The sequence below is a fragment of the Lissotriton helveticus genome, chromosome 7 (assembly GCF_964261635.1).
Source record: "Lissotriton helveticus chromosome 7, aLisHel1.1, whole genome shotgun sequence".
In the NCBI taxonomy this organism is placed as follows: domain Eukaryota; kingdom Metazoa; phylum Chordata; class Amphibia; order Caudata; family Salamandridae; genus Lissotriton; species Lissotriton helveticus.
In genome coordinates this window covers 1,839,144,755-1,839,159,820 of record NC_136068.1, presented here as the reverse complement: position 1 = coordinate 1,839,159,820, position 15,066 = coordinate 1,839,144,755, and positions in this window count along the sequence as shown.

The window sequence follows — 15,066 nt, the reverse complement described above, 5'->3', positions numbered from 1 at the left end:
ATTTGTTCAATACTGTTAATTTAGAGATTTTTTCTGTGTCTGTATATACACTTCAAGAAATTGAGAACATGGTAGCAGGTGGCTTCAGTGTCCAAGAGCTGCAGGCTCAACATGGCTGGTCGACATTGTCTAAGACCCCAAGATTTTAGGAGAGTCAGTAGCCAAACTTTACGGAATTCCTGATAAAATTTGCAGAACAAGACGGTATGAAGGGTGGTTTGTAATGATTTTTCGTCACATGGACATAAAGATGGATTTGAATCCCAGACGTTTGGGGTTGGAAAGGCTACCAGCTTATGAAATATGTTTAGTCTGAATCTTATCAGAAGGTAGCGATCAAAAGTACCAATGTTGAGGGTTAAGTAGGGCTGAATTAAAAAGGTGGATTGAACCGTTATTGCGTGTTGAACGGACTGTTTCCCTACTTCAGATTGTAATCTTAAATTTTCCAAGTGTCCCAGAGCTAATGTTTTTAGGTTATTCTTTGTGAGTTCTGCGATTTTTTCAGGATTTAGGTAGTATTGCTCTACTCCGAGGTCGGTGAAGAAGTTCCTAATGTAGGCCAGCCATTTAATTTTTAAAGCATGGTCCAAGGACGTTGCATCAGCCAGGATCGCCTTGGTGAGTTCGTTCTTTTCTGAAACCCAAATGCGGCGCCATAGGAGTAATGGTTGTATTTTTGCAAGATCTTCGATGTGTGGGACGCCCAGTTCTGTATGGCAGGCATAGATCGAAGATCGCTTTGGGGCTGACAGGAGAAATCTAAAAAAGTTATTTTCTGCTACTTGCAGGGAGGTGACGTCCGTGTGACCCCATAAGCCTGCTTCATATAGAGCTGTTGATTGACATTTAGCTTTGTATATTGTCAACAGTTCCATGGGTGGTCGTTTTCCCAATTTTTGTGTAAACGTCACCAATGCTGCTAATGCTCTTTTAAAGCAGTGTTTCCTGGCTTCCACTGCCTTTTTCCAGGAGAGTTTGTTGTCTATTGTAACTCCTAGGTAGCAGTATTCGGTTGTGGGGTCTATTTTTTGGGTGTTTAAAATAATGGTTTTCTGATGTTTTCTCCCGACCCCGGCTGACATCACGAAAGTCTTTTTCACATTTATGTGAAGATCTAGGGTTCTGATAAATTGGGAGTATCTGTTTAGGGACTTTTGAAGTTCGCAAGGAGTTCGTGCCAGAAGGACAGCGTCATCCGCGTAGAGCAGAGCGGGGATCGGGCGATGTTTGGCCTGTGGGAGATCCCGGGCGCCCTTCAGAAGCTCTACCTCCAGGTTGTTAGTGTAGAGGGAGAAAAGGAAGGGCGCCAGGACGCATCCTTGTCTGACCCCACGCTCCACTCTGAAAGACGCTGTCAGTTCTCCCTTTGTGCCGTATCGAATTCTTGCGGAAGGATTGGAATACAGTTCCCTTAAAAAATTCAACAGTGGGGGATCTACCCCCGTTTGGGCTAAAAGGGACCATAGCTTAGTATGAGAGACACAGTCAAATGCCGCGGACAAGTCCACGTAAATCATGTAAAGTTTTTCTTTTTTGGCTTGCACATATTTTCCAAAAATAACCGAGAGGTTCAGGGCTTGTTCCACGGTTCCTAGTCCCTCTCTAAAACCAAATTGAAGGTCAGATAATATACTTCTCTCCTCCACCCAATCCTGAAGTCGTTCCAGGATCACTCTGCCTACCATCTTCCCCAATGAATCCAGCAAAGAAATTGGGCGGTAGCAACCGGGATCCTGGCGGTTACCTTTCTTAAATATCGGTACCATAATGGAAGTTGTCCATGAGTCCGGGATTCCTTTCTTTGCAGTTGCAGTGCACACCCTTGTGATGATCGGGGCCCAAAGATCTATTTTGTATTTAAAAAAGTCAGCCGGGACTCCGTCTGGGCCTGGAGCTTTTCCATTTTTGGCTGAATTCAGTGCCAGAAGGATCTCGGAAATTTCAAAGTTTAAATCTATAGGGTATATTGGAGGTATTTCTTTTTCCTCTTCTGTTTCTTCGTCGGAGAATGATTTTTGAAAGATTTTAGTAAAATGAGCTACCCATTCTGCTGCCTCTATTGCAACTTCAATTTTTGGGAGCGTGTCATCAGCCAGAAAGGGAGTTCTTAGTATTCTCCAGAAGGCTTGAGTGTTTTTCTCCTGTGCACTGACATGGAGTTCATTCCAAAGGGTTTGCTTAAGTTCCTCTTTTCTCTTTTTTCTGGTTTTATGGTATTCCCTTCTTAGGATAGATATAGTACGAGGGTCTCTTTCGTCTTTGTTTAGGGCTAGTTTAAGTTTTGTGTGGGCCTTGGTACACTCTTGGTTAAACCAACCTTTTAATCGATGTGGTCCAGTGTTATGTTTTGCGGTGAGTAGAACCTTTATTTTGGCCATTATTTGAGCAAAGTTGTTTAGAAGTTCCTCATCTTCTATCGACATATCCAGGCAGTTCTTAATTTGGGGATACACTGACTCTATCAGATCTTTAGTGAGTTCCTCTGGATTTATCTTTCCCCACTTTATTGAATACCCGTTGAGCTTATCCATGCTTATATTTTCCTGTATCAGAGCACTAGCTATTATCATAGGAGGAGACTGTTGATGGTTTATTATCACTTCCATTTTTAATATGGCGTGGTCACTTTGGGAGTTCGGTATTACTTCAAAGTTTTTTACTCTGGATTGTAGGGTAGCTGATATTATTATGAAGTCGACCGTAGTGCTGAAACCTCTTCCTATATAGGTTGGTGCTAGTGAGTTGGTTCCATAATCCAAAGTATTTGCTGCTTGGAGGTCCAGGTCTGATAGGAGATCATTCATTATTCTGCCCATGTTCTTATGTGAGAAGTGGATAAGGGAAAGACCTTCCTCTGTCACCATACCCGGACATTTTTGCTTGGGTTGGGTGCATGCATGTAGGTTAAAATCGCCTACCCATATTATAGCTACCGCACCTCTTGCTCCTTGTTTCTGTCTAAGGGTAGTTAGTTTTTTGTGGAGGTGAACCAGAATTCTCTGAAAGTCTGGTTCGTCCAGGTTATTATAAAAATTAATAATGACTACGAACTCTTTTTTCAGTGAGGAGAGACCGAGGATCTGGAAGTTAGAACCCAGTTCAATGATATTTATTTTGGTGTTTTGAATAGTGTTAGCTACATAGATGATTAGTCCACCCTTTGGTCTACCCCTCTGTCCAACTGACGCAGGGGAAAAGTATGTCTTATACCCCTGTAAATGCTGTTCTAGTTGTGACCACGTCTCCTGTAGGCAGATTATTTGATGTCTGTGCGCATGGTACATGATTGTCCCATCCTCCACCTTTGTCCTTAACCCTGCGACATTCCAGGAGATCAGGCTTAAAGTTGTTGGTTTATTTTTAGTGATTTTAACTTTTTGAAGTCCTTTACAAATCTCTGGGTCTACAGGGGTTAGAGAAGGGTCCAAAGATACCATTGGGTCAGTGCTATTTAAAAACTGTTCTTCTGGCTGTGGTGGTCAATCGACACACTCTAGAGCACTATACTTATTTGTTAGGAGAAGGCCGTTCCAACCATCCCAACGTGGGGGGTCGCTGTGATTTCTCCACTGTTCTTGTCCTCTCTATACGTCCCTTTCTCTGCCTTGATGATTAAGACCTAGTGGGTTGAAAGGAGGGGGCCGTCCTTGCCACGGTTGCTGCCACTGGTGAGTGGAATAATGTGTGGGTTGAGGAGGGTGCTGCCACTGTTGGGAAAAAGGATAGGAGGGTTGTAGAGGTTGAGATGGTTGTTGCCACTGGAAAGTTGTGTGTTGTGGTATTTGTGGTAATCGTAAGGTATGTGGGGGTTGCTGCCACTGATACGTGGTGTATTCTGAGGGATGTTACAACCCCCTATTTGCTGGGAAGATGGAACTGGGGGTGTGGGTAGAAAATAACACAAGGGAAGTGGGTTTATTTGGCTGGCAGGTCCACTGCTGGGTGTGTTGCAGATATAATTTGCTGCCCCTATCTCCCTAAATTTGATGGTGATAACATCACCCGCTATGGTCTTCGTGTTCCTGCCCACCCAATCACCTCTACGTACAGAAAAGATCTGACCACTAATATGAGTGGGTAAGGGTTTGTGCAGTTGAAGCCACTGCGCACATTTATTCCTTAGCTCTGCGAAAGTTTCTCTGACGTCCTCCTTCAGTGGAGGTACGGCCGTTAAAACGACCACGAAGGGGGAAGCTTCCGGCGGCAGGTTGATTATTTTAGAGCGAACCTGCTTTGTCTTAAGTTCTTGAGGATTATCTAAGGAGGAAAGTGCTGCTGGAGTGGTGGTGTAACCATTTATACCCTTAACTTGGTGGTTGTGTGTTTTGGTTGGACCTGTAGAAGTTTTCGGGGTTGTTTGAGTTGCTGGAGCTGAGCCTGCGGGAACGGGGGTGGATGGGGAATGATCTAAATTATTCCCTTTTTGGGTTTGAAGGTGGACAGCTGGTACCTTGGTAACTAGTGAGATATTGGACTTGATCAATGTGTCTGTTACCTGATTGGTACGGGGTGGGTTTTTGGGAAGTACTTCTTTTGCCCCGTGCAGTTGTGAAGGCCCAATCCCGCTTGACTTGGTACCACATTTCAGATTAATAAGTGACGTAAGTCTGTCAAGCTTGGATATTAAAGGCTTGATTTGTGCAGCTATAGTGGCTTCGAGATCAGATTTAAGGTCAATTACCATGTTTTCAACCCAGCAAGGTATGCCTGACACAGAGTTGGGGATAGGTGAGATCAAGTTGTGATTTTTTACTTTTGCTTTAGGTTTTTCCTTAGTCTTGGGCACAGCCTTGATGGAAGTGGTGGTGCCTCTCCCTGATTCTATCAGTTTTGTAATCATTCCTGTATCAGGTATATGGGGATAGCTAAGTGCACTCTGCTCTAACTTATCAGGTGCTTGGCATGCTTCTAAATCTGGTGTAGCCTCAAGGTCAACGTATGACAGATCGAAATCTGAATGAGTCACAGATAGGTCAACAGCGCTCGGGACAGTCAATGTGGGGACAGCCGTTAAGGGCAAGGGTAGAGAACAATTATTAGCGGTCTGGTGGGAGGGGGAGCTTACAGTTGCAATAGAGCCCAGAGATGAGCGTTTAGCGTTCATGAGATCCAGGGAGACTCTTTTTTCCAACAAAATAATGCTCTTGTCAATGGTTTCATTTACCCGGGAGATGAAGTGATCTATGGGACCGGTCACTTGTGCCACGGACGTGGCTTTTTTAGTATTGCTTCTAGTTCTAGTACGCATGGTGGACATCTGCAATTGGAAGCAAAATGCTACGACGTGGGCCTGACAGGAGGTAGGCAATAATTCCTGTGGTTAGCCACTCTATGTTATAATGTGAGATGAGAATCACTGGTCCGCCTACCTTACGTGTAATGGAGAGGAAAAGGATGCTAGGGTTCTGTGCCGAGGCCGTCGTCTGCCGTCCTCGAACGGCCTCAAACGGCCCTGTCTTTGCCCAGTCTTCGCCCGGGCTGCGTCCCGCGCTGCGGGAGTAGGATGTTGTTAAGTAGGGGGCGTAAAGGGCGGGGGGCAGGCCAGCAGGGAGAGCGGACCGGAAGCTATACGTCGGTCTTGCAGGGACTTCTGGGAAATGAAGTCCCCGCACGCTCGCAGCCCCGCTGGTGCCTCACGCCCCTCACCGCCTTTCCGCCTTGGTCCGATGTTAGTACTCCCAGGTGGTGTAGCGTCCAGCACCTGCTGACGAGGCGGCACCCGCGAAGCGGGTGCGGCGAGAAGTGGGCTCGAGGAGAGAGCTGGAAGTCTGATGCACTGCTGTGCCTCGTGAATCTGGCCAGGTACGTCTGTTTTAGTGAATAAGCGTCCCGCTCGCTACAGGGCGGGAACGCTCTTAAATGCCTTTGATGGGCGGGGGGCGGGCCAGCAGGGAGAGCGGACCGGAAGCTATACGTCGGTCTTGCAGGGACTTCTGGGAAATGAAGTCCCCGCACGCTCGCAGCCCCGCTGGTGCCTCACGCCCCTCACCGCCTTTCCGCCTTGGGCCGATGTTAGTACTCCCAGGTGGTGTAGCGTCCAGCACCTGCTGACGAGGCGGCACCCGCGAAGCCGGTGCGGCAAGAAGTGGGCTGGAGGAGAGAGCTGGAAGTCTGATGCACTGCTGTGCCTCGTGAATCTGGCCAGGTACGTCTGTTTTAGTGAATAAGCGTCCCTTATGCGTGGTGCGTCGAGGGTGAAAAAGACGCTGTTAAACTTACTATTTGACGAAAACGAAGTCGTCTGATAAAGTTCGTGGTCCCGAGGTAACAGGGTTCAACCGATTTTTGCGTAGACCAGAGCACCCAATCTCAAAGAACTACTGTCCTGAGCATCATTATAATGCATTGAATAACCTATTTGTTGATGTATAATGTAAAGATACCAAGTACATTATTATTTCTTAAGACTGTTGCTTTCACCAACAGAGCTCCTGGAAAAAGGGCAACGCCCGAAATGCATTGGAGCAGTTGTATATATAGGAAGAATCATGTTTAAACTCAAATGAACCTACATTGATCGAGTGATTTCATTTTCAAAATAAAAAGTCATATGAATTGAACAAATTTTGGTCAAATATATTTGGAGTCAGTCTAACCCAGACGAACCACCACGGAGTGCGTATTCAACAGGGACGCATTAACGGTGTTTATTGCGCTATTCACATACATTAAAGAGACCCCACAGAAAGACTCAGTCCATGCACCACTGAGCACCCCTGGGCAAAAGGCCCCAACAACAGCCCAAAAATCGAAAAACACACAAAAATAACCACAATCCAATGCCATCCATGCCTTCCATGATGTTTACATTAAAGAGACCCCAAAGAAAGACTCAGTCCATGCACCACTGAGTACCCCTGGGCAAAAGGCCCCAACAACAGCCAAAAAATCGAAAAACACACAAAAATAACCACTATCCAAAGCCATCCATGCCCTCCATAATGTTTACATTAAAGAGACCTCACAGAAAGACTCAGTCCATGCACCACTGAGTACCCCTGGGCAAAAGGCCCTAACACCAGCCAAAAAATCAAAAAACACACAAAAATCACCACAATCCAATGCCATCCATGCCCTAAATCATGTTGAAATTCAAGACACCACACAGAAAGACTCGGTCCATGCACCACTGAGTACCCCTGGGCATAATGGATGAAAGCATGGCAGACTGGGCGCAGGTCTATGGCACAACAAAGCACACTGCCTGGCTTCAAAATGGCCCCTAGACCCCCACCCACATGGCCAGGCCCTGCCTGGACCAAGCCTCAAAATGGCCCCCACCCACATGGATAGGCCCCAACACCACCCCAACCAGTAGAAAAACACACAAAAATCACCACAATCCAATGCCATCCATGCCCTCCATAATGTTTACATTAAAGAGACTCCACAGAAAGACTCAGTCCATGCACCACTGAGTACCCCTGGGCAAAAGGCCCCAACACCACCCCAAGAAGTAAAAAAACACACAACAATTACCACAATCCAATGCCATCCATGCCCTCCATGATGTTTACATTAAAGAGACCCCACAGAAAGACTCAGTCCATGCACCACTGAGTACCCCTGGGCAAAAGGCCCCAACAACAGGAAAAAAATCAAAAAACACACAAAAATCACCACAATCCAATGCCATCCATGCCCTCAATCATGTTGAAACTCAAGACACCCCACAGAAAGACTCGGTCCATGCACCACTGAGTACCCCGGGGCATAATGGATGAAAGCTTGGCAGACTGGGTGCAGGCCTATGGCACAACAAAGCACACTGCCTGGCTTCAAAATGGCCCCTAGACCCCCACCCACATGGCCAGGCCCTGCCTGGACCAGGCCTCAAAATGGCCCCCACCCACATGGACAGGCCCCAACACCACCCCAAAAAGTCAAAAAACACACAGAAATCACCACAATCCAATGCCATCCATGCCCTCCATGATGTTTACACTAAAGAGACCCCACAGAGAGACTCAGTCATGCACCACTGAGTACCCCTGGGCAAAAGGCCCCAACAACAGCCAAAAAATCGAAAAACACTCAAAAATCACCACAATCCAATGCCATCCTTGCTCTAAATCATGTTGAAATTCAACAAAACACTTGTATCATGCACCCATATCTAACCCTGGTCCTACTGGATACTGTGACTACACACAATATATTTTATTTAATGTTCTGAAAAAGTTCCAAAATTGTAGTTGCAGCAACTGTAATGCCCCAAACAAACTTACTTGTGAAATTTCTAATCCAAAGGAGATCCAAAGAAAGTCAAAAAGGCCTCAAATCTAAATATCCAGCAGCATCCATAAAAAGTAATCCTTCCAGGTCAAGATCCAAATCAAAGTGACCAGGACATGAACAAAGCACTGGGAGGAGCCTGCTGGACAGGAACAGGAAGTTGGAGACTGTGGGGCACTTCCTTCCTCCCACCCCCCCAAAAAAGTGCAGGCAAATGTTAACCTGAGGAGTTATTCTGATAAAAATCATCATTTTCAGAAGGTTTATGCTGCCTGCTGGTGGATTTCTTCAGCAGAATTGCCTATTTTGCAATTTCGCGAGCACGAGATTGTTGCTGCCCGCCGCATCTACATGTTCGCAATTGTTTACCCCCGCGATGCGTGAACGCCGGCCTTTATGACCTACTCGTGTTGACAAACTCTCGCTGTGCAAGGTGGCAGGCCGCGATGACGTAATCGCGGTCGACAAACTCCCGCGGGATCACGCAGCAAGATCCAAAATGGCGCAGCACATGCAAACATGGAGAAAAACAACTCTTCAAACGCTGAATGACGGTAAGTGAACGCCGCACGGCGTAATATTGTATTTGTCAAGCGCGACCAAGCAAAAAAATCCTCTTCGTGCGCAGTTGCGAATTTTCGGCAAATTCGCGAGAATTCGTGGTTCGCGAATTTGCCGAAAATCCACAAATTCCGCGAGCGGAACGGATTTTACGCCCATACTTAGTATTGTCATCCGTGAGTGGTAACATCATGGATTTAGCCCAATTAATCATCTGTGTACCTGTTAGCCCTCCGTATCAGATCAATTCCCTTATAACCACGTCAAAGTTGTCTAAGGTTCACTAAATATATTGTGATATCATCAGCATACATTGATATCAGAAGGCCTCTATAGGTAAATCCTATGCTCCTGTGTGTGTGTGTGTGTGATGCTGTCGGAGTCTGGCTGCCAACGGTTTAGTGGCTATAGCGAATAATAATGGCGATAGAGGGCAACCCTGTCTCGTCCATCTCATAATTTCAAAAGATTCTGACACCTGCCCATTCACCCTGACTCTCGCCATCAGTTTTGGGTATATTATTTGAATCTGCTTATTAAATATGGGGCTAAGTGCCATTCGGGTCAGTAGGATGAAAATATATTTCCGTTCTAAAGAATCAAAAGCTTTTACGGCATCTAGTAACCCAGCTACTGCCTGTACATGGGGGCCAGATAATGCAGGAGTCCAAAAATTGTTCTCAAATGGTGGGCAGTCGAAAGACCTGGTATAAAACAAGATTGATCTGGCAATGAAATCTGCGGGAGCATCGGTTGCAATCTATTGGCGATTAATTTGGCATATATCTTAGCATCTAAGTTAATTAATGAAAGTGGACAATAAGAATACGGTTTAGTGGGGTCTTTATCTGGTTACAGTAGGGTAAATATTAGGTGTGGGTGGAATTTGCGTAATCGCGTTACGCAAATCTCTGCGAAACGGTAAAAAATCTCTGCGAACAAGCAGAAATTCCGCGAACACGCGGAATTTCTTGTCTGCGATGCTTTTTATCACTGTTTGCATGCTCGGGGGGAAATATCTTGCGAACATGCATTTTGAGAACGCGAACAAGCAAAAATTTTGAGAAGTCACGGAACGCAGAATTTTGGGCAATTTTGCGTTCTCCGCGGAACGCGAAATTACCCAAATTCCGCAAGCAGAACGGAATTTACTGCCCAGGCCTAGTAATTATAGTGGCCTCATGTAAGGAGGGTACCAGTTTCCGTAGTCTCCAGATATACCTGTAATTACGGGGCCGCAATGAAATCTACATATTCCTTGTAAAAAGCAGCGGTCAACCCGTCCACTCCCGGGGCTTTGTCCGCCAGCATGTCATCTATTACTTGCCTCACATCGTCCACCGTTATTGGCAGTTCCATATATTCTCGGGCCCCTCTATTGAACCATGCCAAGGCGATGGTATCTCGGTAGTCAATTATATCTGTCTGGGATGGATTAGTTTGGGATGTATATAACCTTTGATCGAATTGGGACATTGTATGTAGGATGTCCGGTGGTGTTCTGACCCCCTCTCCTCTGTCAGTGTGTAGCTTGGTGATGTAATCAGTACCTTGCGGGGATCTGAGTAGACCCGCCAGTGTTTTGCCGGCTTGTTCCCCCTCTCCATAGCGCCTTGCCTGTGCCTATTTATGCATGAACGTCATTTCCCTCTCTGCCTCCTGTGGAATTTTGTCAGTTTAGTATTGATTTCAGCTGTAATATCAGGGGTTGGACTTGTTAGGAGCGATTGTTCTAGCCCTCTAATTTTGCACTCTAGCCTGTGTAGTGTATTGCGGATGTCCTTTAAGACCCCAGTTTTAAGTGCTATGCAGTTTCCCCTCGTGACTTCCTTGAATGCTTCCCAGAGTGTACCCGGCAAATCTACCGTACCCTCCTTCAGTATAAAGTATTTAACAATTCTCTCGTGTAGCTCTTCACGGAAAACATGATCTAATAGTGCACTAGATGGAAATCTCTATGTAAATGGTTGTTTATATAGCGCGGGTATTTGTAGTTTTATTTGAATAGGCGCATGATCAGAAAATGTGCATGGGTGATGCCTGGCTTCCATAACCAAGGCGTGTATGTCTTTGGAAACCAATCATGCATTCCAATGATGTGTTGCACACGTGCCCTTCCCTTACCATTGGGTGTAATGTTCTCCAGGTGTCCACCAAGTGAAGATCTGTTATAATGCCAGACAACATCCCAGCTGCTTTCAGGTGGTGTTCGCGAGACGCTCCCTGCCTGTCTGCCATGGTCGCCAGTACATTAAAATCGCCCCCCCCCCCACATCACTGCCATGTTACCTAGTGTCTGATTTTTCTGCCAAATGTGCTGAAAAAATTCTGGGCTGTTTGGACCGTAAGTATTAATCAGCACCACTGGGGTATTGCACAATGTGCCTTGCAGTATAATATACCGTTCTTCCCTGTCAGTTGTCATGTGGTGTGTTTTCCATTATAGTCCTTTACGTATTAGGATTGCGACACCCCTGGAGTAGTTCGAGTAGCCAGCTACCACCACCTCCCCCCATCTATTGTTTCTGAGTACTCCTGTTGCTGCGGTCGTCAAATGTGTTTCTTGCAGTAGACAGATGTCTACCCAATGCCTCATGAGATAAGAGTGGATCAGTCTGGTCTTTTCACAATCATTTAAGCCTCTAACATTCCACGAGAGACATGTGAGGGTCGTCATGGTAGTGACAAGTAAGATCTATATACTCGGCCCATGGGCCTGCCACTAACGCTTGCTGTATATACTAAGGTCTGTGAAAGGACGGTAGATCATGTTAAGCCAAAGTTTTCAATTTGGTTTTCCGGTGTGATTAAAAAGGTGCCCATCACTCTCTGTTGCTCCGAACATCCTGATATAGGAAATGGCAGGTCTACAAAACAGAACTTGTCTCCCCCTCACCCCCACCCACATCAACCCCCAATCAGGTTTTGACATTTCCTCCCCCTTCCCCATTAACTGTAAACAAACGGCCCACAGTAGTGAACGTAAGGGAGTCATCCCATGGGGGCACGTGGGGCCACCGGCAAAACTCCCCTGCACTTGTGCCAGGGTGGCCGAGCTCACATCGTGCTACCGTGAACAATAGAACCACTCAGTATTTACATTTCCATCTGCTGTTCATGAGAAATTATTCAACGATTATCTAATCAACTAGCTCGTATTCACTTGTCCCCTATATCAATTCCTATTTTGGGACGCCATTTCTCATTACCCCGATGTTTCAATTATCACACTTATCTGTGTATCCAGCGTACAGGACCTGTTGGCATCAATCATTATTGTTCAGATTGTTCTTGGCCTGTGAGTGTCTGGTCGACGCCCATTGTTTTAGCTCTTTTGCCATTTGTTTTGCATACGCCAATGCAGCCTTTGCGTCCATAAAAAAGGTCGGCTTGCCGTTTCCCTGAATCCTCAACTTAGCAGGGTATATCAGAGCGTACTTGGTTCCGAGCTGCTGAAAGATTTTCTTTGCGGGCAGAAACTCCCTCCGGGCTGCTTGTACCTGCAGGGTGAAGTCCGGATACAGTACAATGTTATTTCCTTTATATTGTATATCACCTTTCTCCCTCGCCAATCTGAGTATCGTGTCCCTATCCCTGTAGTTTAACACCCTTGCCCGTATTGGCCCCTTGCCCTGCTTGCAGCCTGGGTCCCAATGTGCGATGAGCACGTTCTATTAGAAACATGGCGGACAGGTCTGGCCCCAAGAGGTCTGTCATCATTGTCCCAACATATTTCTCCATGTTTTGGATATCCGTCGTTTCAGCAATACCCATGACCCTTACGTTATTTCTCCTCGACCTGGCTTCCAAATTCTTGCTCTTCTGTTTTATGGCATATAGCACTCCGTCCATTTCTCACAGTTTCTTTTCCATATCTGTCTGGCCTTCTTCTGTCTCCGTCACTCTTATTTCCAGAACACTCAAACGGCCCTCCTGTTTTTTCCATTCTTTGCATTATCCTGTCCATTCTTTCAGTGAGTGAGTCCATTTTCGAGTCTATACCTTGAAGACTTGTTCATTGTCTGAATGTCCTCCTCAGGTGGTTGGCTCGTGGTGCTATCCTCGGTTTTCTACTGGTGACCAGATTCACTGTCCACCAATTTATTATTCTTCCTATCGAAGGTTATCCTGGGCTGACATGTATCCGGTTTTCCAATAGTGCCTACTGTGTCTGCTGTTTTTTAAGTCTTGCCACAGATGGCTCAGTCCTTTGCCTTCAGCACCTGGACCTGGTGCCCTGCGTGGTCTGTTTCTGGAGCTTTATGCCTGCCACTCAGGGCCTCACTGCCAATCCCACCTTGTGTCAAGCAGGCGCTTCACGTCCGGCGTTCATGTTCAATGGCTATGGAGGCGCACTACCAGGCATTGCCCTCACGCAGTCACCTGTAGCTTAACCAGGGCAAGTTTCAAATAGCCGTGCCCTCCGCCCTAGCCGCGTTCAGCTCATCTGCAAGTGGGCACTGTGGTGATGCCAATGTACCCGGGCCGCACTACCGCAGCTTCGAGAGGCACCAGCGTGTCCTGGCTTAAATGGTGGGACCGACATTAGCTGTGGTACCTTCTGCCCAGGGCGGTGAGCCGTCTTCAGCACCCAATGCCTGCCCAACAGTTGTATGTAACGGTAGTGGACCAGTTTCAGTTCTCTGGGGCCGTAGCTGCACCCATGCGCAGTCCAAACCTTCCGAGCTTGCCCCGACAGCTGGTAGCTGCAGCTGTTAAGTCTTGCACCATGCCACAGCTCTAAAACTCAGAGCCTGTCAGTTCTCCAATGACTGCAAACATATTAGAACCAGAAACATCTTTCCTTCAAAGCGGCATAAACTTCCACACACGTGCGCTGTGTCAAACAAGTCTCCTGTTGTTTCTCCCCCGTATATGACTCCTTCCCGTAGCTGCCTGATTCAGTACAGCAAATATTTACCCCAGCCGCTATTTTGGTTACAAGGGTTCTACGAGTGCCTACTGTACCCACCTAAAGGCGCTGTAGTGGTCCCTGGCTCTATGTCAGACTTCCTTGTGGACCTCCGCCGCTTCCAACAATATGGCGGCTTTGTTCCCCAGTCGCCTCTTTGTACCTCCAATGTGTTAAAGGTGGTCAACGCCGCACCTCCGCTTATGTCTGTAGAGTAGGGCGCGCACCTTACTTCCCTACGCCTTCATTGCCACAGGCTGCGTCTTATTCATAAATCGGAGCCATCTCCACTGGCCCCATGACCAATGGCGCCCATCCCATAACCTTGCTATCAGGCACCTTCAACCTCTGGCAGAGCAATATGCGCCCTATTCTCCCAGGGTTCGTCGCATCCCCTATCAGACTCACGGTTGGGCGCTCAAGGATGTCCCTCCAACGGGCTACGTGTTTTTCAGGTCGATGCGACTAGTTCCATCACCATTCCTCCGATCTCCATGCCCCACACACAGGGGAGACACCAACCCGAGGCCCCGGCTTCGTCTGGCGGCCTCGCTGAAGGCCCTCCTCCGCCGCGGTTCCTCTGTTTGTCAATTGCCTCCTCTCGGCCAAAAAGAGCATGGTCCCACACCGCCGGCTAGTTCTTAGAGCTTTTCCCTTCGAGTGGACCACAGTCATGTGTATGATAAGCGGATTTTGTCAGATTAATAAGACTCAGCCGGCGGAGCCGCACTAATGTGCGGCCATCTCGCTGCACAGCGAAGTCACCCCCCCACCGTAACGCAGAGGTTAACGTTGACAAATCCCGCCTCGATGAGAAACTATTGCCATGTGGCAACGTATTGACAATACTTCAGTACCATGGCGATAGTTTTCAGCGGTACACGGCAGTAAGGAAATTGCTGCTAACTAATGCTAATGTTAGTAAGCGGCAATTCTTATACATATACCCTTATGAGTCTAAATGCATTTTAAGTGTAATTCTGAACGTATGATACTTTGAATTAAACATTATAAAGTTATATGGAAGTGATAGTGGCCTTTAGAGTGTCATTCACTCCTGAACTTCCCACATAGCTCTTTCCTCTGCAGTCCCTCCCTCTCTTATACACTTATGCCATTTGTCTTCTCATGTGTTTCTGAAATGCCCCATTTGCATATTTCACGACATCTTTTTCCTAGTTAGCATGTCTTTTAGCTGTCTTTATTCATTTATTTATTTTATAGGTTTTATATAGAGATCGCTATACCCAGAGGTATCAAGGCGCTTCACATTGGTGAGCAGATAGTGACGCTTAAAAAGCAATATTACAGCAACAAGGCAAAAACAATATATCAACACCATACAATATCAAAAT